Source organism: Pholcus phalangioides, unplaced genomic scaffold, assembly GCF_987345545.1.
Source record: "Pholcus phalangioides strain wild (caught in Gottingen) unplaced genomic scaffold, Ppha-v1.0 ptg000029l_1, whole genome shotgun sequence".
NCBI lineage: Eukaryota > Metazoa > Arthropoda > Arachnida > Araneae > Pholcidae > Pholcus > Pholcus phalangioides.
Genome location: NW_028301619.1, coordinates 2,499,708 through 2,523,972, shown reverse-complemented (window position 1 = coordinate 2,523,972; position 24,265 = coordinate 2,499,708). Strand labels below are relative to the sequence as shown.

The following is a 24,265-nucleotide window of genomic DNA, read 5'->3' as shown; positions in this document are numbered from 1 at the left end:
TTAAAAATCTCAAAATTTCAAAAAAAAACGTTAAAAACATTTAAAAAAACATTAGATCAGGGGTTCTCAAACTGTTCACCTCCAACCTTTTTCAGGGACGCTACGGAGCGGTGACCATGACAAAGGTTTTTCGAAAATATTTTTTGTTAAAAAGCTCTAGGGAGCCGGCGAAGCTCGCGGATAAGCTTTGAAAAGAGGAAAGGGGCGCCTCGGGTGGAAAAGGTTTGAGAACCACTGCGTCAATCTATTCTTGGGCTTATCCGCGAAGACAATACTTCTTGGAGCTTGAATCCTAGCCATTACTTCATAGCTTCAGTGCCATGCCTGATTTCTTCAGAAGGCGCCTTAGTCAAAGCTGTTGGTTGCCCTTCAGAACAGAATGAGCATTTCGTGAACGGCATATCCTCAGAACTGAGGCACCTATGAGAGGTATTTCTAGGATCTATCGAGAACGACCAATAGCGGGAGGAAAAAGTACAGCAAGGAGCGGGCAAGATTCTGTCCTTTAATAAAGGAGGGAACAGAGGCTGATTTGAACCTGCTTCCAGATGAAGAGTTTGAGAGCAATTTTTAAAAATGGTATATATATATATACAGGGTGATTATAAAAAAACTATCCCCACATATGGGCCCCTAACTATCATACCATTCACAGAAACTGAATGAAATTTTGGCATAAGGTATTTTGAGGTATGCGCTCAAGAATGATATGGAAAACAACAGTGTCACTCTAACAGTTACGGTTACAGTGAGAAAATTTCGAAAATATCAAATGGCAACACCAAGTTTTTTGTATTGGAATGCGATCTCCATACTGAAAAACACTAAATTGGAATGGCACCTGTAGCACGAAAATCCCCGGAGCTAGGCAAGTAAAAAGGGCTTTGCCGTGCACCAGAGCATTAATGTTCGTTTCATTCGTCACACCGTTTCTTCGGCTGAGATCCCAGCCTGATTAGTCCTCCACAAGGTCATGTGGAAAATTTGTGAAACACAATAAAATGCTTTATTTTATGCTGCTTCTCTGCCCTTATTGGTTGTCCTCACTTTTAGCCTATCTACCGCCGGTGATTTTCATGCTACAGTTGCCGTTCGAACGCTATTTAGGGTTTTTCACAATGGAGATCACATTCCAATACAAAAAACTTGGTGTTGCCATTTGATATTTTCGAAATTTTCTCACTGTAACCGTAACTGTTAGAGTGACACTGTTGTTTTCCATATCATTCTTGAGCGCATACATCAAAATACCTTATGCCAAAATTTCATTCAGTTTCTGTGAATGGTATGATAGTTAGGGGCCCATATGTCGGGATAGTTTTTTTATAATCACCCTGTATGTATGTATGTATGTATATATATATATATATATATAAATATAATAAAATACATAAGAAAGACAGATGACAAAACAAAAATACATAATAAATAAACAAAAATGGACATACATATACACCCACTCTGTGACCTTCAAGGGACTACTTGTCCTTCCAGAAGGTCAAAAATTTGTAATACTATATTTCTATTTTTTAAGCAACCTTCATTATTGTTCTATTATCATAAACAAAAAATTTCACCATATTACTCACGGCTGACACAAATCTGCGAGTTTTCTGGGTCATTTACCTAATGAGGCTTACACGGCGGAGTGTCTTCCCTGTTGAGGCCCGTGACCATTATGTTAGCTCTTGAACAGTGAGAGGTTGGCCACCCCTAACGTATATCAACTAAACAAGGTGCCTGAGCTTCAACTATGAAAATAGGAAAATTTCTATCCACTTATTCGTCTCTCGAAAAGGACTCCGTTGTGGAGACATAATTGGGAAAAGGTAGAACCCTTAGAACAAGGGTGTTCAACCTTTAGAAGAGTGCAGGCCACTTCAATGATTTCAAAACGTGTCGCGGCCCAATCGAGTGATCTGGAACAGTTACCGCGGGATCACTTGAGTGATCTATGAATGTACCGTGGAAGTGCCGTAGGTTGCTCAAGTGATCTGGGAATGTGTCAAGGTTAATTGTATTCACTTTAGACTGTGGGTCACTCAGGTGAGCCGTGAATGTGCCGTGGGACACTTAAGTGATTTGAAAATGTAGCGTGGGCCGCTTGAGTGATCTAGAACCGTGCCGTATGTCACTTAAGTGATTTATAAAAGTGCCGCAGGTCGCTTATGTGCTATATAAAGTGTGCCGTGGTGATCTCTAAAAATGCTTCGGGTCACTTAAATGATTGAATGTGCTGCGGACCACTTGAGTAATTTGGTAATATGTGACGGACCCACTGACGAATTAAGGGGGGGGGGCTTCTTTTTGTCTTCCAACTTTCATGGCATCCACACCCTGCAACAGGGCTCCTAGGCTGGTGCATTTAGCTGCCCCCTCCCTGGTCATTTTATAGCAGCGTCTCTCAAACTTTATGTAAACAAGGACCAGTAAATTGTCGGAAATACTTCGACGGACCATTAATCTACACCTACAGCATGAGCAGTGTGACCCAGGTCCCGCATTTTCTTAATTCGGATATTCTTAACATATTCTTTTCTCTTTTCACATTTTTTGGTTGTTCCGACTTTCTTTAACCAATTGTCCCGTTTTTTCAATGAAGTTTATTTTAATTTGCAATCGTTATCGAAATCGTTAATAAAGATATTTTTCTTGACTAATTTTTATTGTGAAAATTACGTCTATAATTTATAAATTCTCTTCACATATATTTGTCGATGTATTCAACATTTTTGCCGTTACTTATATTTCATTTATAGTGATTTCCATAATCCCTTTATTTCCCACTCATTAGCAGTTTTTCAGTAGTAATTTTAGCAACCGTTTGTGATTTTGACGACTTATGGCAACGTCTTTAGAGACAATTGGTCATGGCCCGTAATTTGTCTTTTAATATCTTAATTTTCCGTATTTTCCCCAATCAAATAGTAAAGTCACTTAGTAGTGATGAATGACATTTTTCATGAAACACATGCTCCCCTTTTTTTTAACCCCGCAATTCAGCAACTTTAGAGAATTTGTTCAAAACTGCATTGTTCGACCACAATTAGCGATGTACCATATTTTTTATCGATGAGATATAGTTACCCTAAATATGAAGGCCTAATTTTTCATTTGAACCCATGATGATATTACTACTTATATCAGTGTTGCCTCACCATTTCTGAAGACAAGGACCATTAAAATGTCTGAAAAAATTTGATGGACCATTTTCGTCCGGTAATACGGGACATTCCTGTAATTTTCGTTGTTCAGATTTTTTTATGCATTTGTCAAACATCCTTTTATTTGAGTTTTTAATATTTACTTAAGTCGTGAAGCATTCGCACGCACGCACACGCACACACACATACAGTATTTTCATAATATAAATTATATAATGATAATTATGGCATAAGGGGCCATTCAAGTATTTCGTCAACAGATTTTTAGCCTTTTCTAACCCCCTTTCCCCCTTGTTAGCAAAAGTTGGAAAAACTCTGACCCCCCCCTTGTCAGCAAAATTTCGTCAGCTCTGCCCCCTATCTCCCATCGCATATTGGGATTAGAGATGTATGCGAAGGGAGGGGGAGCACAAGCCCCTTATGCCCCACCTCCAGACGATGAAAAATTTAATTTTGTGGAAATTTTTTTAAAATTTAAATATATCGGAACAAAATACCTTTATACGTTGTTATAATCAATTTTTTTGTGTTAATTTCAATGCTGTTTGAAGACTAAGAACTCAAAACTTCTCTTCAAGAAATTCATTGCGATCCACCCCCTAAGCCTGTTGTGCCAATACCTCATAGGTATTGGTTGTGCCCCCTCGATCGTTCATTCGCCTCTGATTGGGTTTGTCCTTCGAGAATATACGTAGGGCGGCAGAGTAGGTGAAAGTAGACAATACTCCCCCCCTTCCAATCACCATGCACAGGATATCGAAGGAAGGGGGTGTCTCTTGAGGTCTGAGAGGTAGAGAAAGAGGTCTTTTGAGGACTTATCAATGGGGGAATGTTAGTTCAGGTGCCCACAAACAGGGAAGGCTCGATTTTCGCATTCCTAGTAAAGATTCCATTAAGAATATTTCATAACTTTATGAAAGGGTGGTTGATCACATAAGCATTGGTCAAACCCCTCCCCTCTTGTCATCAAAAGTCAGCAAATCCGAACCCCCCCCCCCTCCCCCGATGCTGACGTAATACTTGAATGTGGCTCCTAAAAGTTATAAATATTCATGTCACATATTTTTCATGTTCAACGTTTTGTCCGCAATTTTTTGAAACTTTAATTACGATTGGTGATTGTGCCTACTTTTCACAATGTTTTTGATGACAATTGGCGATGTTACATATTTTAAGGATTGTTATTTAAAAGATCCCAGTTTACCGTATATGAATATGGTCATCATATCATTAGAATATTTTTTTTTCTATGAAACACGTTTTTGTTTACTGTAATTTGTAGAAACCCTTTTTGTCACTATTCCGGATTCAACTAGGGTCACCGATTTGGGAATTCTTATTGACGGGCGACTTAGGTTTTCTGAACATTGTTCAGCGGTGGTCAAAAAAGCGAATAGAATGCTTGGTCTCATTTTCAAAAAGGTCTCTTCGCGTTCTCCTAAAGTCATTCTTCCGCTTTTTCGAGGCTTAGTTCGTCCTGGACTGGAGTATGCTGTAAGGTTTTGGAGACCATACCTACAGAGGGACATATACTTGGTTGAAGGGGTGCAGAGAAGAGCTACGCGTGTCCTTATTGGCACACAGGGCTTGAGTTATGAAGAGAGACTTCATTTTTTGAATATGTTTACATTGGATGAACGCAGGTGTCGAGGAGATATGATCGAAGTGTTCAAAATTTTCAATGGGATGGACCATGAACTTCTAGTACACCGCCAAACGACTGCTTTTACAAGGGGACACCAGTATCGATTGGTGAGGGACAATGGAAGGCTATGGTGTCGCAGGGAATTTTTCTTTAATAGGGTTGTTAATAAATGGAATAGCTTACCCCCGGAGGTAGTAAATTGTAACACAATTGACACGTTTAAAAAGAAATACGATAAACATGTTGGGGTAAATCGAGAAGCTATCCATTCTTAGAATAAGACAACCATAAGTATTCTTTATGGGCATTGTATAATATTTTATCATGTGTATATATTGTTTATAATTTGTGTTAATTCCATTTTTAATTGGGTTGCTGGTTTTTTGAAATATATGACGTCCATATTTTTATGGGCATCTTTTTATCAGCCACCTACCTCGTTGGGCATTTTGTCTGTTGTGGCGTTGTATTTGTATTTCCACACCCTTTAACAATTTTAGTAATAATTAGCAAATCGCATTTAAAACAATAAGGGGCCGCTAAAGTATTACGTAAGCAAATTTTTTGCCATTTTTGACCCCCTCCCCCCTTGTCAGCAAAAGTCAACAAAACTCTAATCCCTCCCCCCCTTGTCAGCAAAATTTCGTCATCACTGCCCCCCTACCTCCTAACGCATATTGGTGGGATCAGAAACGTACGAGGGAGGAGGGCATAGGGGGCTCATGCGCCGCTCCCCCCCCCCCCCCGCAGATGAAAAAATCTTTTTTTTTTTAGTTCAAAAAATATTTAAAAAAAAATTCGAAAGAAAATACCTTTATATGTTATTGTAATCGATTTCGGTTAATTTCAATTCTATTTGAAGGGGTAAGAACTCAAAATTTCTCTAACAAATTCATTGCGACCCACCCTTTAAGCCATATATGGCAAACCCTTGATCCACAGACTAAATGTGGCCCTGAAGGTTATCTAATGTGTGGCTTGCCCCCCCACCCAAACATAATTTTTTAAAAATGAACTAAGCGGCACATTTACAAATCGCTTAAATAACCCGTGGCACAGTTCCAGAGCATTTAAGTGGCCCGTGGCATATTTTCAGATCAGTGAAGTAGGCCTCAACTATCACTTTCACGTTCAAAGATCACCTAAGTAACCCGCGACACAGTTACAGAACACTTAAACGATCCGTGGCACATTTAGAGATCCCTGACATGTGGCACAGTTTTAGAGCACTTAAGCGGCTCCCACTGTGGTTCTACATCGCTCAAACTACCCGCGAAACATTCCCTCTCCTTGTCATCAAAAGTCAGCAAATCGGAAACCCCTCCCCATCGATGCTGACGTAATACTTGAATGACCCCTAAATTGCGATTTTTCATAAAATTTAGTGTCTACTCCCGTATTTAGGATCGCAATTTCCTGCATTCTTTCTCCTCGACGATGTATGGTGAACCTAGGTACGAAGATATAATTTTAAGTTTAACTGCTTTTACAAGGGGACACCAGTATCGATTGGTAAGGGACAATGCAAGGTTATGGTGTCGCAGGGGGGGGGGGGATTTTTCTCTAATAGGGTTGTCAATAAATGGAATAGCTTACCCCCGGAGGTAGTAAATTGTAACACAATTGACGCGTTTAAAAAGAAATACGATAAACATGTTGGGGTAAATCGAGAAGCTATCCATTCTTAGAATAAGACAACCATAAGTATTCTTTATGGGCATTGTATAATATTTTATCATGTGTATATATTGTTTATAATGTTTCTAATTACATTTTTAATTGGGTTGCTTTATTTTTGAAATATATGACATCCATATTTGTTATGGGCATCTTTTTCTCAGCCATTTCGTTGGGCATTTTGCCTGTTGTGGTGTTGTATTTGTATTTGAACCCATATGGATATTACTAATATCAATTACGACGGGTGAATAATTTTATGAAGTCTGCCTGCGCGGACCAACTATGCCATCATAGCGGACTATAGGTGGAGAAACACTGCTTTACAGTATGAAAAACAAGAAGTGATAAGAGCATCGTCCCCGGGGGCCCTAGGCGGGAACCATGTCAGCCCCATTCTGGGGGATGCCGGCTTTTATGGTTTCGGCAAAAAAAATAAGAGAACATGAGGTTATATAGGCGGTGCCCACAGTTATTTTCGTGAACGTCTATCGTTTATAGGGAATTTCAATTATAATTTTTTATAATTACAAATATAAGTAATATTCGATGCCCACACCCTCGGCATCGATTTTAAAGACGTTTTCACGTCAAAGAATGCTTTTTTTAAAGTTTTGTCTTTCCCAGTGCAAGTCCAATTTCGGGCCTCCGCCTCTGCATTGAGAATGCCAAGTGAGTCCAATAGCTCTGGTTCGACCTGTATTGCACCGTCCATTTCATTAGCAACGAAATACACAGCCATACTTGATCCAGCCCCGTCAAATGCCGCCAGAGTTACCCGAGCGCATTTGGTTGTGCTTATATTCGCGGTAGTACTGCGCTTCTGTTTTTGGTTTGTACCCGGCGTTTTTAGTGTCATTCTCTTTGTCATTTTGTATTCTACACATTCGTGCCCGATTTTTCTTATTTTGGTTGAACTTTGCACTCATATAGCACAAAATTTTGAAAAAATCCGGAAATATCCACACTTTTTTCAATTTACTGCCGTCTCTTTCTAAGTGTTTATGATAAAAACTCAAAAACCTCAAAATTAGTTATAGCACATCTACTGCTCTTCAAAACAACATTTGGTTTACTGGGATTGGTTAAGTAGTTTCTGAGATATGGTCCCATTTATAGACACTTATCGAATCCAAAAACTCGAAAATCGTTGGTTCACTTTGCGCGAGCGCAGTTTCTGACGTCAAGCTACCACAAATATCAAAATGTGGTGTACTAGCACAAATTTTCATCTTTCTTCTTTAAAATGAGACGAAGATGGCAGCGCTATGTTTATGTTTGATGGAGTTATTGAAGTTTGAAATTAGTTTGAGACACAAAAACTGTCGCTAATTTGGACGGGATTGCCTACCCACACCTGGCATCGATTTTTAAGGACGTTTACACGTTAAAAAAAAAGGGAAAAAAGAAGAGAACATTAGTAACTATTTCTATGGACTGAGTTTGGGTGGGGTGTTTATATATAGCGTTCATTAAAGCCGATTCAACAGTTTGTTTTCCATCCTCTCTGGTGGTTTCTTGCCCTTTGAGAGTTTTATGACCGGAAAATTTTGAGGGTGCAGCTGGAATTGCTCGGAACAGCCTCTTTTTGCTAACATTAGTTCTTCATCTGAGGAAGAGAAAGACCAGATGTTCATGGTATGGTCGTCCCCGGTTTGGATGGGTGTGTTGTCTTGAAAAATGACTTCACTCTACCATCACAGAGTTAGTAACTTCAGCGCATTCCTGGACGTTGAATACTTGACATACTGAAGCATACGGAGTGTTCGCTGGAATGCAATCACTACTCTATATACTGTGATGAATGGCTGCTGCATCTGTGCGTAGGTTGAGTATGAACACGTGGCTGCCTTTTAGTTTGTCAGCGTCTGGCGTATGGTGGGAATCGGTGAAGATTTAATACTTTTGGGAGGGGAATGGTTGCTGAAGCACATTAAGTTTTTTTTTACAACAAAAACCACTGCACAGCCACCGTAGGGGACGGACGTACATTGCTGTTGCTCCTAATGACTAAGTAACATTAAGTGAATAAATAAAAAATCAAGACAGTGGCACACTCGATGCGCAGTGAATTTGACAGAAATATGGCTCCGTTCCCAGTTCCAAGAAGGCAAGAGTACCATCGCCTCTTTTATCAGTTAACACTTTCGGGGAAGATGTATGTACGTATAGAATATTTTGGCGGGGAGGAATGGGCATCCAGAAATTCATACAATATTAAAGAATATACAGGAATGTGCTGAAAAATAATTAAATTAATTAAAAAAATCAATGAAAATTCATAACGGAAGACAATTTTAAACTAATGAAAGAAATAATCCGAGAACTAATGAAAATTCAGTATTGATAAATTGAAAATAAGAAAAATAATTAAAAAAATATATATTACACACAGCACCTATGAAAATTCATAACATATGAAAGAAATAATTTAGAATTAGCGAAAGCCTTCAATAATTTGGACCCACTGTTTAATTCGGGGCTCTAAGCCTTTTTGGCCCACAACTAGAAACAAAAATACATTTTTTTTTCAGACTTCGTGCAGTCTTAATGCATTGGCCCACCCGGGCATGACCCCAATTTTCGGCCTAAAGAGAGGAGGGGTTTCACAAAAATGAGATATACAGTGAAACCTCGCTACAACGATAAATCCCTCTACAACGATATTTTTCGAATCTTGTAAAGCTGCTACACACAACGATCATTTGTATATATTTCACTGAAAAATCACTTTCAATATATTTTCAAGTTCCTCACACCAGTTTTTGTTCTTTTGAGAATGATAACGGATATTTTGCGCTATCTACCCTTCGAAAGTGTTAATGAAGTTGCCGTGAAGCTACTTTGTGTGAACTATACAAAAGTAAAGCCAGGGAAGCTACTTTACACGGCGAAACAACCAAACGAATTTCATTCATCAAACTAATCAATTAGAATTTTTTTTGCCGTTGAATAAATGCTTATGAATGCATTTTATGGTGGCACTAACAACGCCTATTCAGACGACATGTCAACAACCGTGCCTGATGATAATAATCCCTCTACAACGATATTTTTTCTTGATCAGCAGAGTATCGTTGTGTCGAGGTTCCACTGCAGTTGGAATTTTCGAGGAGCACGCATGTAAATGTGCCTGGTAGGGGCCTCAGAAAAATCACTTTCTGGTTCGGGGGGGGCCCCCACGGTGCTCCTAAGACGGCCCCGTTCCGACTGGACGGTGTAGTCCTCGTCGGGAGGGAGAGAGAGAGGAATGAATTTCCCTAATATAATTTTTTTTATTTTCGTAGTTGAAGACACATTGTTTTACTAAAAAAACTCTAAATGATATTTTTTTCACTTCTATTTCCCTATTAAGGGCAATTCTGGGTGATACCGAGCGGTGAATGCCGAATAACGTGGGTCATAAAAGTGAACTGCAATCCTGGTTCCTATACATGAGAATTTTCAGGGGTTTCCAGAGGCGGATTTTTAGTTTTGTCGCCTCGGGCTATGCAAATTCCCGTCCTTCTCCCATTCTAGTCCAGTTTTGTTGATCACTGATTCTTCAAATTTGCCGCCCTAGTAGCTCGCTTAGACCCTATAACTACCCCTCTGTCTCCAAGTCACTCTTTTGGTCACTGCCATGCTTGAAAACTTTCTTGGTTATTTTTGGTCACCCTTTTGGTTGTTCGCAGACCTGATTAGTCGCTGTATAGGTCACTCTTTTGGTCATTAACTGGTCTGGTCGTACTTTAAGTCACTCTTTTGATAATACATGCTTGCACACGCTCTAGGTTTATTTTGTCATTTATATGCGTCAGGAATTCTCGTCCGATGACCGAAGTTAATCCCTGGTCCCGATATGTCATGACCACCAATAGTTCTGACACTGATAATTTAGTCTTCAACAGATAATATCAGCTGATATAGGTATATATCCAAGCAGGGGCGGCTCCAGTTAACCTGCGGCTCGTGCAAAGCCTCGTGTGCTGCCTAAAGGCGAACCTGGTGGAGGGCAGGGTTTTTGGCCTAGGGCAGTATTTCTAAACCTTTCTGAAAACAAGTACCGGCATGCTCAAAATAACTTGACGAACCATTTCTGTAATTTTCGTTGTACCGATTTTTTTCAACAATATTTATTTGAGTTTGTAATATTCATTGAAGTCGAACACGCAGTGTTTTCATAATAGAGGGTGGGGTAAAAAGTCCGTGTGTAGAAACTTTGAAAATTCATAAAAACCGGAAAAATAACCGAAATAAAAAACTGTTTGCAGGGTTAGCATCACGGGATTTAAGACTAAAAAAATAACTAAAAAACACCTGATAGGTGGCGCTGGTACGAGCGACGTCGGTGGAAATATGCAAATGAGACGGTTATAAAAACTTGCACTCCTAATCCGCAATCAGTTCACCGTTGTAAACAGTGTATGTGGACCTGCTGCCCTCTGCCGTTGCTGGATTTGTGACCCGCCTGCAATGTGTTATCCCCTGTGGTGGTGTCTAGTACATTCTGTTCGTTATTTGCGTACCTTTTCTTTGACTTGCGCACGTCGGCACCACCTATCGGATGTTTTTATTTTTTCTTGTCTTAAAAAAAATTCCCGTCACCTAGCGATGACTTTTTGCCCTGCAAACCGTTTTTTATTTCGGTCATTTTTCCGGTTTTTATGAATTTTTAAAGCCTCTGCAGACTTTTTGCCCTCTCTGTATAAATTATATTATGATAATTATGGAAAAAAATTATATTCATCTCACACACACGCGTATTCGTCAAGTTTAAATCAGGTTCGATTCTTTAGAATTTTTTTTTTTTGGAATCTTAATTACGATTGGTGATTATTACTTCTGACAATGTTTTTGATGACAATTGGCGATGTCCCGTATTTTACAAATTATTATTTAAGATCTCACTTTATCGTGTTTTTCCTCAATGGAATATGGTCATTAAATCATTTGAATTATTTTTTCGTGAAACATTTGTGTTTGATGCATGCTTTTGAAGAGTGCGAGCCTTTTCACTGATTTGCAAACGCTGACGTGAATCCCATTTAACATGCTTGGGACATTCTAGGCAGGGCCGTAACTGGGGAAAGGGGTAACTGCTCCTTGCGGCAAAATTTAGGGGGCGGCAGTTTTATGTGGGAACAAAGAACACCATTACAAAATTATCGAATTTTAAAGTTTTGGTGGTGGCAAAAAAACTTAGTTACAGCCTTGATTCTACAGCAAGGGTGCTCAACCTTTTTGAAGAGTGCCGGTCTTTTCATTGGTTTGCAAACTTGTCGTAGGCTTCATAGATGATCCGTAAATGTACTGCGGGCCACTCAAGTGATCTGGGAATATGTCACGGGCCCATAAAGTGATCTGGGAATATGTCACGGGCTCATAAAGTGATCTGGAAAGTGTGCCGCGAGCCACTTAAGTGATCTAGAACAGTGGCCCAGGTCACTCAATTTATTTGGAAATGAGCCGTGGGTAAATTAGTAACTTAAATGAAAATGTGCCACGTGTCATTTACATGGTCTGGGAATGTGGCGCTGGTCAGTCGGAGAATCTGGCTATGTGTTGCTTAGCTCATTTTTACGAAATTATGTTTGAAGACGCGGGCAACATTTACGCGTGGGTTATGGGTTGAGCATGTATGTTCTAGCGAGAAAGGTTGCTGGTCGTCCATCAGCCTCACAGACTGTTCCACAGCTGGAAACAGCACTTCAGCAGAAGTGAGGCAGATTAGCCTACCTCAGTCCCTCATCAATAATGTCTGCGAGTCCATGCCTCACAGGTGTCAAACATTGCTTTCCGCCGGGGAAGGCATACTCTGTATTTGAAAGAATTTTCATCCGAAAAAAATCACTCTTTCCCCCTCTTTTTTTCCTCATGCAGAAAATGTGCATTTCCTGTTCTTCTGCATAAAACTCTAATAAAATTTGATTATTCCATGTTGCATGCGTGATTATATTTTTTCATATTGTACTACACCTCTGGATCACATCTCAGCCTTCACAACTTTCCCCCATCTCTGCTGTTTATATAGTCAAAAAAACGCTATATTCCCTTAATTTTTTAAGCACTGTTGATAGCAGATTCTCGACTCGAGAATTCCTCGGTGAAGGTGCTCGTTTGAGTAAGCACCCATGCTTGAGATGAACATGGAGGATGCGATTTGCCATATGAACTGTAACTACAGTAAAGAATGTGGAATATACAGGGCGATTATTCAGAAAAGATGAAGAAAACTTTAAGAGGTGGTACGTACACACACACACACAAACAAAAAAACTGTGAATAAAAAAATTATTTATTTATTTGTTTTTATGTATACTACCACCTCTTAAAGTTTTTCCGATCTTTGAATCACCCTGTATAGAACTTCCCAAAAAAGTCAAAGACCGATAAAGAAGCCTGGGATGCATCTGTTTGCATGCTTTACGGGTTCTTAGTTAACAGCTCGACCAAAGACAATCTTGACTTGGGGAAAAACAAAAATCTATACAAAAAGGGAATTTACAATGTTTCTCCGAATGGACATCGCATCATCCACGTTCGTCTAGAAAAATTCAAAGAAAGCATGAGTACCCATAAGACCACCTTCACCAAAGAATTCTCGACTTGGAGCATCTACATATATAAGGGAGAAAATACCATGGCAATTACTTTTGGTAGCTAAAATGTGAAGATGATAAGAGAATAGATTGAAAAAGCCCTATCATTTTTTAAATTTGAAATTTTATTTTAACTCTAACTTTAATTTCTGTGAAACGTCCAGATACGTGACTTCTATATTCTAAAAGTTATTTAGTTTTTTAAATTATTATCAGTAAGAAAAGTTCTTTTTTTGTCATTTCCAACATTCCAGTCACCCAATCAACGAGATATTTGCTATATCTGGCACTGATGAACAATAAAATATTTTCTCGCCTCTCCTCCTAAGGACTAATTCACTTGGTAAAAGTTTGTATTGGACGCATCCGCACTGTAAACTTTGTTTCTTCTAACAAATTTGACCAGGAAATAACCATAGGTGGATGGTAGAGAAGAAATAGGGGAAACTGAAGTTTTTGTAGAAGAGAAATATACAGTAGAACCAAAATTTATAGATAGTATATAAAATATCAATTGTATGTAGAAGCAATAGAAGAGTTAAAAATTAGTGTAAGTTGAGTATTAAAAGGTAAACTATAGGAAAATTTCGAGTTTTATACCGTTCCAAGGTGCACTATGTTCCACCATTTGTGAGAAACATTAATAACTTTTTCACAGTTCTTGGTATGATTGAGCACTTGGTGTTCATCAAGTGATTGCTAAATTATAACCACTAAATTTATAGTAGTTTGCCGACTTGCATGATGCTGCTTATTTATTTACCCATTTGCATTGTTTCACATATTTAATGAGTTTTGGTAAAAAAATAAGTAAAAACTATATAGACTTTTTCACTTTTCATCAGAAGGACCCTATTATTTTTACAACCAACAACACTTTGAAATGCATTGAAAATACTTGGTGCAGTTATATGTAACTTTAGCTCCCTATATTTTTCTGCATTTTTTCCGTAAACAAAATCTAGACAGTTATCTTACTGCACTGTATCTAAGGTTTAGGTTCGAGTCTACAGAGTGATTCTAACTTCATGGGACAAACTTTAAGAGTTGGTATGAGACACCTAAACAAGCATTTTTTTTATCATACGTGTGGTCGAATCACTATGGCAAAGGCAGTAGAGGGTGATTTTGGAGTCACAACAACACTTTAGGCGCAGTATAACCCCTTGATGGTTTTCACCAAAATAAAAACAACAAACTCCAATCCAATCCGAAGGTGCCAATTCACTCTCGAATAAATGATAGCACATATCGCAACAAATCCGTCGAAAAATATTTCTTTTTCACGAAGTGTTGTGCACTCTTAAAAACAGTCTGCTGCCTTTGCTGCTGCAATATGACAGCACATTCTATGGTCAAAAATGCTTGTCCAGGAGTCTTCTATCGCCTCAAAGTTTGTCCAATGAATTTAGCACATCACTCCCTCTGTATTGACCAGATCTTCTACAGTTCTTTTAATGACAAACTTTACTACATATCGATAACGTACTAGGTTACATTTACTTCAACATTATTGTAGTTATTCATGTATAAAGGAAAAATGAAATTTAAATTTTGTGATTTAAATCAAAAATTTTTTTAAATGAAGCCGATTTCAATCAGCGTACCCTGTGGTCAAGGCGTAACAGTTTCCCTTATATGCTAAATAGTTCAATTAAGGCATCAATATTGGTTTTATATATTTTTATTTACAATGGGGAAAAGAAAAAAAAAATTATTTCGGACATTCCCTTGCGACTTCCTAAGGAGGTCGCGATTCATACTTTGGGAACCATCTCTATACTGTATAGTGTAAACGGTAAGCTTCAAATACCTTGTTGATTTTATAAAAAAAAATTATATATTTTTGCAAAAAAATTTCAACCCTTTTTAGGAAAAGAAGTCGAAGAAAGAGGGGCTCGGAGCTGAGCCGAAACCTGAGCATGAAGTTCAGGAACAGAATACCGAGAACATAGAAGGGTTTCAACAAATTGAAAGGTAAGAAATGCAGTTGATCCCGCTTGTACCATTCCCACTTATAACGGTATCGGCTTAGTTCCATAATTCTAGCGGTTACTATTGCTCGAGAAATCCCGTTTAAAGCGTTTTCCTGCCGACAAGGTTTTTCACGCCGGTTTTTCTAAGACGCTATAAGTGGGATCCACAGTACTATCACACATTTTTGTTAACGAACGGATCGACTTACGAATTTTTCGGCTAGCGAAGATTTTTATTGTGATTTTTTTCGCCTTGGCTAACGAAAATATCGGTTGACATGGATGCACGTGCTAACCTAATGCCTCAGCCACGTTGTGGGCTGAATTTTTACGCTTAGCACCACCGGAGGACGTCCACCTCGGAATCTTTTCCAGATGTACCCCCACTTCTCTTTCTGAAAGCTTTTGAACAATTTCATGTAAAACGAAAGCTTCTGCTAATAGAAAAAAAGATTGAAAAAAAGGAGCCCATGTTTTCATAGCACGCGTTTTTTGAATGCAAACTCATAGCATAAAACTGAACAGTCTGGGACATTCCAAGTGTTGCTTCACAAAACAACAAAATAGATAGAGAAATTTATTCACACAGAGGTGGTGCAACCTTGTCGAGCGCCGGAAGAAAGACCAATGAATTCTTTTTTTCTTCCACAGAAGCGCGCGCTTTCTCGTGACGATCGCAGTACCCCCTCCCCCTCTCCAGTGCGGATGGCACGAACTAATTATTAACAGGGGAAAAAAAAAATATATATATATATATATATATATATATATATATATATATATATATATATATATACACACACACACACACACAAGGACGGAATTATGAATGCACTTATAAAATGAGACGATTCTGGGGACGACTTGCTCTGCCGTAACGGGTCACAATGGGTTCACTGTTTGTACTGTCACTGTTAGTGGCAATGTGCGCTGGTTTCACTCGTGCAATGTTCACACATACGTTTCTTCCTTTGCATCTGATGGTGATAGTGTTATTGCGCCTTGCGACCACTTCATAGGGACCATCATATGGGCACTGCAATGGCTTCTTGACAGCGTCATTGCGAAGAAAAACATGAGTGGAATGATCAAGTTTTATATGGATGAATGTTTTGGATTTATTATGGCGAGACGCTGGGACATGTTGAATTTTCGAAAAGTGTTGTAACTCAGTGAGCAACTGTTTCTCGTTGACATCTGTGTTGGAAGCTGAGAAGAACTCGCCAGGGAGTTTGATAGGTTCACCATATACCAGTTCAGATGTGGAGCATTCCAGTTCCGGCTTGTATGCCGCTCTTATTCCTAGAAGGACGATTGGCAATACTGCCACCCAATCTGTTGCTTCACAAAACAACAAAATAGATAAAGAGAAATTTATTCACACAGAGGTGGTGCAACCTTGTCGAGCGCGGGAAGAAAGACCAATGAATTATTTTCTTCCTCCACAGAAGCGCGCGCTTTCTCGTGACAATCGCAGCGCCACACAAGCAGTGCCGTCTTAACGCACGGACCCACCCGGGCGCCTCAAGAGAAGAGGGGCCTCAGAAAAATGAGCAGCAGTTGAGTTGTTCAAAAATTTGTCAGGTAGAGCCTCATAGAAATCACTTGGCGCGGGGGCCCATGATGCTCTTAAAACGGCCCTGATTCCAGGAGCTTATATTTTTCATCTGCATGCATTAGACACAGTGTGCTAACCAAATCGCAAATGGATGAGGACGGACATTCACACACTCGACCGAGTTGTGTTTTGTGTGCACATTAGTGTGAAATGAAAAGATTTTCAGTGTGTACCTCATGTTCCTACAAATTCTCATTGATTCAATTCTGAAGTTCTTCATTTAAGCCTTCGATCAATTATTGTTTTTTTTATAGTGTTTCTTTATATTTTAAAGAAATTTATCTTTCGATTTTGTGCTGTACAGCGAACAAAGTTTTTGTTCCACCAAGGTCCGCGAGAAAGATAGGTTTTACTGTATCTATATTATTAATTCTGAGATGTTTCTTTTAACCAATTGTGGAAAACATTTTTCATTGAGCTTCTCTCTCTCAGCATCTCTGTGAATGCTTTAACTGTATGAGCTTTCCGCTGGAGGGCTACTGCAAACAACTTCGAGAGCTACCTCGAAAGTTTCAGAAAACTGATTACGAAAACTCCATCGAAGTCTATGTGTTCTAGCAACACCACCTACAGAACATAGGTGGTATTGGTTCTAGTCGACCTCACGTTTCAGAAAATATCACAGAAAGCCGCGATTGCCAATCAAACAAAGCACGAATTATCGTCGGAACGAACCATCCGTTTCTATTCAGATGTTATAGTTTTTGAAACAAACCAACAAAAAAACAATCTGAACTTTTTCGGAGCGATTCAATCCCATTGATGCCAATTTTTTACCATCTTGAGCTTTTGTTGGGCTGCACTCGCGGGTTTTCTTGAAGGTTCTAATTTTTTAAAATAAACACGTATTTATTTCCTTCGCTCACGAGTGAATTGACAAGAAATTCGAATGATCTCTATTTGACGAATCGGCAATAAACATAGTAACCTTAGCCTAACCTAACCGCACGTTAGAAAAATGAAAGAGTATGACAGACAGATAAAGTGATTATATATATATATATATACACAAAGTCTGATTTCTTTTCACCCCTCTCTCTCGCCCTACCTCAAAGCCGCTTGAAAGATGACTCTTAATGCAGCTTCGTCTTACCTGTTCTTCCACTTTTTTAAGAAAGATACATCATATGTGAGGAAAAAAATCAATATCAGGATATACAAAATACTAAAAACAGAAGATTTTGTAAGGTTGCAACAAAGCTTCGGGATGATCAGGATAGAGCAAGGAAAACAGGGTGAACTAGTTTGAATTAATGCCACTGGCGTTTGGACGCAATATTACGTCCTGTGATCGTAGAGCGGCTATTTATCGTACACTATAAAGCAGAGTTCCTTTTGAATATGCTCAACATTCTTTTTTTACTGGCGATATTCACGAAAATTATTTTCCGTTGGTCATTTGTATGACCAGGCCTTAAACTCACAAAAATGAATGAAACCGGGCCGAGGGCTTGAAAAGTATAAGAACCAATGGTCTAGAAGAAAATATTAGAAGATCGAATCACAGACATTCTGTCGATTTAGGTTTTGCACATCTTGAGCTTTTTTTGTGCTGCACTTGTGGGTTTCTTCGATGGACTTATTATTAAGACCATCCAAAATAAACACGTGTTTTATGACATGATGTCGCTCTCCACTTGTTAATGCAAGATATACAGAAATCTGGATGTTGTGAAGATACACTCATGTCCATAAATTAAGGATAATGCCAGCTCCGGCAAATAAAGGTTCCGGAACAAAACAAACGTTACTTATTCATAAAGCCCATTTATTAAACAAAAGATAAAGAACAAAAACGATGGTGTACGTATGATACCATTCATAAAAACTACGATTTTTGCTCCCTGGAGCAATTGTAAAAAACATCTCCTTTACAAAAACTTACTATTACGTGGTTGGTGTGATGGTTAATACATTGTATGTCTCCCATGCGATGAAATACAGTCCGTACAACGCCTAGGCATGCTGAGTATCAAATTATCGATCTGATCTTGGGGAAGATCACTCCACTCAGCAAGCAATGCTCTCCGAAGTTCCGGTACACATGTAGGAGGTGGTTGACGGGCTGCAACTCGTCGGCCAAGCATGTCCCACACATGCTCTATCGGATTCAAGTCAGGTGAGAATGCTGGCCATTCCATACGGGTTATATCCTCAGATTCAAGGCATTCGTTTACGATGTTTGCTCGGTGAGGATGGGCGTTGTCATCCATAAACACAAATTCTGCGCCCATGGCACCCCTAAACAAACGTACACGTTGTGCCAGAATGATGTCCCGATAAATTTGGGCTTTCATGGTTCCGGTTTGAACATGCAGATCTGTTCTGGAACCCAGTATAATTCCACCCCAAACGAGCAATGCTGCACCACCGTAACGGTGTCGTTCAATGATGTTGTCTTGGTGCTAACGGGTACCTGGCGTTCTCCATATGAAAGTCCGACGTGAATCAGACTGCAAGCTAAACCTGGACTCGTCGGAAAACATCACACAAGCCCACTGTGACGATGTCCACATTGCATGTTCTCTACTCCAGGCTAATCGCTGCCGACAGTGAGTTGCCGTGAGCGGAACACATCTGACAGGTCTGCGAGCATATAGACCAATGTCTCCCAAACGTCTGTACACGGTTTGCCTTGAAACTGTGGTACCCGTGGATGCAGATAGCTGACGAGACAGGTCGGATGCTGTGCTCCGTCTGCTTCTTTTGGCAGTTACTGCCAAATACCGGTCTTCATTCGGCGTTGTAACTCGGGGGCGACCTGTACTGTAACGTCTACTGACATTTCCGTTATCTTGGAATCGTTGCCAAAGCCTAGAGATGACACTTTGAGCAATTCCAAGTTCCTGGGATACTTCCATCTGAGTACGCCCACATTCCAGGCGGCCGATAATTCTACCACGTAAAAAAATCATCCACATGCGTCCTCTGTGTCATAACTATTCGCTTATGGCACTGAGCGCCTTACAGAACTCTTGTGAACAATTTCACTTCTTTGTCACCATTCCTTATATACTCCCCCCCCTTACACTCTCGTCATTGTGACGTACTATCGGCATCATCTGGTGGCTTCCTGAGATTTACATATCATTCTTGCAGATGTGTGTGATAATTCTACAGGTGAAATTTTTACTTTAGATTTCGATTTCCGTGTGATTATGAATTACCTTAAATTTATGGACATGAGTGTATTTATTATTTGAGATGTTCTTTTAAGGAAGGAAGAAACTACGGATGATCTCTATTTGACGAATCGGCAACAAACATAGTAACATTGTCCTAACCTAACCGCACGTTAGAAAAATGAAATAGTATGACAGACAAAGTGATAAGAATATTGATACAAAGTCTGACTTCTTTTCACCTCACCCTACCTGTTCTTCCACTCTTAAGAAAGATACATCACATGTAAGGAAAAAAATCACTATCAGGGTATAGAAAAACTAAAAACAGAAGAAATTGTTAGGTTGCATCAAAGCTTCGTGATGATGAGGATAGCGTGAGGAAAATAGAGTGAACTTGTTTGAATTCATGCCACTGGCGTTCGAACGTAATATCGCGTCCTGTGATCGTAGAGGGTCTATTTATCGTACACTATAAAGCAGAGGTCCTTTTGAACATGCTCAACATTCTTTGCTGGCGATATTCATAAAATTTTGTGTTGTTTCATTCAAGGTTTCCCAAAGGTCCTGTTATAGTTCACGTACGTCCGGCAAAGGAGTCGTCGGCTTCAAGGTAAATAGTACTTTCTACTTGAATACGGAAATTCCATCAGGATGTATATTTTGGTAAAAATCACATTCAGTGTTTAGTTGCCCTGTTATAATGCCTGAAGATGGTTCTCTGATCACGTTCTTTTATCAGAGAATAACTCAGAAATCCGCGAGTGCACATCAAAAAAAGCACGAGTAATTCAGATGTTATAGCTTTTTGAAACAAGCCAACAAAAAAAAAAACGAATCTTCTGAACTTTTTCGCAGCCATTCAATCCCATTGATGCTAATTTTTTACCACGAATATGATCTAGAACAGTGTTTCTCAACCGCTTGGCCCTGATATCATACATCACTGACGCCGCGTGATTTTCCGTTGGTAGTTTGTATGACCAGGCCTTCGACTCACAAAAATGAATCAAACCGGGCCGAGGGCGTTAATAGGTTAAGAACCACTGACCTAGAAGAGAATATTACAAGATTCGAATCACAACCATTCTGTGGATTTAGGTTTTGCACATCTTGAGCTTTTCCTTGTGCTGTACTCGTTTCGTCGATGGTCTTATTTAAAATAAACACGTGTATATTAACCGTACACTATGAAGCAGAGGTCCTTTTGAACATGCTCAACATTATTTGCTGGCGATATTCATAAAATTTTATGTGTTATTTCATTTTAGGGCGACCGAGGACCTTTCTGTGTTGGCCAGAGTCCCTAGCGAGCAGTTGGCTCTACTGTAGATCATACAGAAATACTGGCTAATTTTGCAGAGAAACTGATATATATATTTTGAAAATTTCCATCTCTGTCCCTATCGGGACTCGAACCTCGGTCGTTCAAATGCCGATCGAGTGCCCTACCACAAAGCTATAGCGACAGGTGGAACATTTAACCAATGGAATTCATATATGTGTTTGATAATTACAGTTTTTCTCTGAATCTTGTATTAGCAAGTGGAGTGAGTGGGGGGGGGGGGCTACATCTTTCTTTAAATATACTCTAGATCAGTTGCCCCCGACGAAAGGTTAAAAATATGACTGGTTCCACGTTCGGCAACTTTCTGTGAAATCGGAAAATAATTTTCAATCTCAGTTCCAGCATACGCTTGCGATGCATTAAAAAAAGTAAGTAAAATAATTCGCACACACATTTCTTTTACTAACCCTCCTGTCATAGTTCGCTTTCATAGGACACAGGAGTCGTCGGTTTCGAGGTAAATACTGCTTTCTACTTGAACACGGAAATTCTCTCAGGGTGTATATTTTGGTAAAAATCACATTCAGTGTTTAGTTGCCCTATTATAATGCCTGAAGATGGTTCTTTGATCACGTTATTTTATCAGAGAATATCTCAGAAATCCGCGAGTGCACGTCAAAAAAAGCACGAGTTATTCAGATGTTATAGCTTTTTGAAACAAGCCAACAAAAAAAAAACGAATCTTCTGAACTTTTTCGCAGCCATTCAATCCCATTGATGCTAACTTTTTACCACGAATATGATCTAGAACAGTGTTTCTCAACCGCTTGGCCCAGATATCATACATCACTGACGCCGAGTGATTTTCCGTTGGTAGTTTGTATGACCAGGCCTTCGACTCACAAAAATGAATCAAACCGGGGCCGAGGGCGTTAATAGGTTAAGAACCAATGATCTAGAAGAGAATATTAGAAGATTCGAATCACAACCATTCTGTGGTTTTGCACGTCTTGAACTTTTTTTTTGTGCTGCATGTGTGGGTTTCTTCGATGGTCTTATTATTAAGACCATCCAAAATAAACACGTGTTTTACGACATGTCGCCGCTTTCCACTTGTTAATGCAAGATATACAGAAATCTGGATGTTGTGAAGATATTTATTATTTGAGATGTTCTTTTAAGGAAGGAAAAAACTCCGGATGATTTCTATTTGACGAATCGGCAACAAACATAGTAACCTTGTCCTAACCTAACCGCACGTTAGAAAAATGAAATAGTATGACAGACAAAGTGATAAGAATATAGATACAAAGTCTGACTTCTTTTCACCTCACCCTACCTGTTCTTCCACTCTTAAGAAAGATACATCACATGTAAGGAAAAAAATCACTATCAGGGTATAGAAAAACTAAAAACAGAAGAAATTGTTAGGTTGCATCAAAGCTTCGGGATGATGAGGATAGCGTGAGGAAAATAGAGTGAACTTGTTTGAATTCATGCCACTGGCGTTCGAACGTAATATCGCGTCCTGTGATCGTAGAGGGTCTATTTATCGTACACTATAAAGCAGAGGTCCTTTTGAACATGCTCAACATTCTTTGCTGGCGATATTCATAAAATTTTGTGTTGTTTCATTCAAGGTTTCCCAAAGGTCCTGTTATAGTTCACGTACGTCCGGCAAAGGAGTCGTCGGCTTCAAGGTAAATAGTACTTTCTACTTGAATACGGAAATTCCATCAGGATGTATATTTTGGTAAAAATCACATTCAGTGTTTAGTTGCCCTGTTATAATGCCTGAAGATGGTTCTCTGATCACGTTCTTTTATCAGAGAATAACTCAGAAATCCGCGAGTGCACATCAAAAAAAGCACGAGTAATTCAGATGTTATAGCTTTTTGAAACAAGCCAACAAAAAAAAACGAATCTTCTGAACTTTTTCGCAGCCATTCAATCCCATTGATGCTAATTTTTTACCACGAATATGATCTAGAACAGTGTTTCTCAACCGCTTGGCCCTGATATCATACATCACTGACGCCGAGTGATTTTCCGTTGGTAGTTTGTATGACCAGGCCTTCGACTCACAAAAATGAATCAAACCGGGCCGAGGGCGTTAATAGGTTAAGAACCACTGACCTAGAAGAGAATATTAGAAGATTCGAATTACAACCATTCTGTGGATTTAGGTTTTGCACATCTTGAGCTTTTTCTTGTGCTGTACTCGTTTCGTCGATGGTCTTATTATTTAAAATAAACACGTGTTTATTAAAAGTACAATATGAAGCAGAGGTCCTTTTGAACATGCTCAACATTATTTGCTGGCGATATTCATAAAATTTTATGTGTTATTTCATTTTAGGGCGACCGAGGACCTTTCTATGTTGGCCAGAGTCCCAAGCGAGCAGTCGTTTACTCCCAGGTAAATATAGTGCTTTCTTCTAATTCTAACTTTTCATCAAGTCTGGAACTTCAGGGCAAGTGGAGAGAGTGGGGGGGGGGGGGGCTACATCTTTCTTTAAATATACTCTAGATCAGTTGCCCCCGACGAAAGGTTAAAAATATGACAGGTTCCACGTTCGGCAACTTTCTGTGAAATCGGAAAATAATTTTTAATCTCAGTCCCAGCCCACGCTTGCGATACATTAAAAAGTTACTATAAAAATAATTGATTTTTTTGTTCATATTCAGATTGACAAGGCGGATCTGTCGCAGCGACAAGAAAAAGAAATGAACATTTTGGAGGGTAGGCCTGTGTATGTGTATTCCGTAATAAGTAGGCTATATGTGCTTTTTAATAATGTGATTTGTAAATTCTGAATTTTGTATAACCGATAAAAATTATAAGTACTTTTACATTAAAACTGCAGTTGCATTCACGCAGAGAGTTTCCAACATATTTTGAATTAATTTTACTGAAATGTAGTTTCTGCACGCGTTTTTCTCTTAAATTGAAAATATATCGCTTGTTTTGTTATTGCATAAGAGGAATCTGACTGACATTGCTGTTTCTTCCTTGAAACAGCAGGCTATAGATCAGGGGTTTTCAACGCTTCACACATTGCGGGCCAAATTAAACTTTCCACGAAGGTCTCGGCTATCAACTCATAACGTGGTATTCTGGGTAATTGAACAGGGTTCCCCAAATTTTAATGAACACGTTTTTTACTTTGAATATATTTATTTCATTAAATTTG

At 39.1% G+C, this 24,265-nt stretch overlaps 1 long non-coding RNA gene across 1 annotated transcript in view; it reads right to left on the bottom strand.

The window, feature by feature from the left end:
- Nucleotides 1-24,265, bottom strand: part of LOC149067579 (uncharacterized) — a 50,518-nt gene that overhangs the window by 1,623 nt on the left and 24,630 nt on the right. The window lies entirely within an intron of this gene.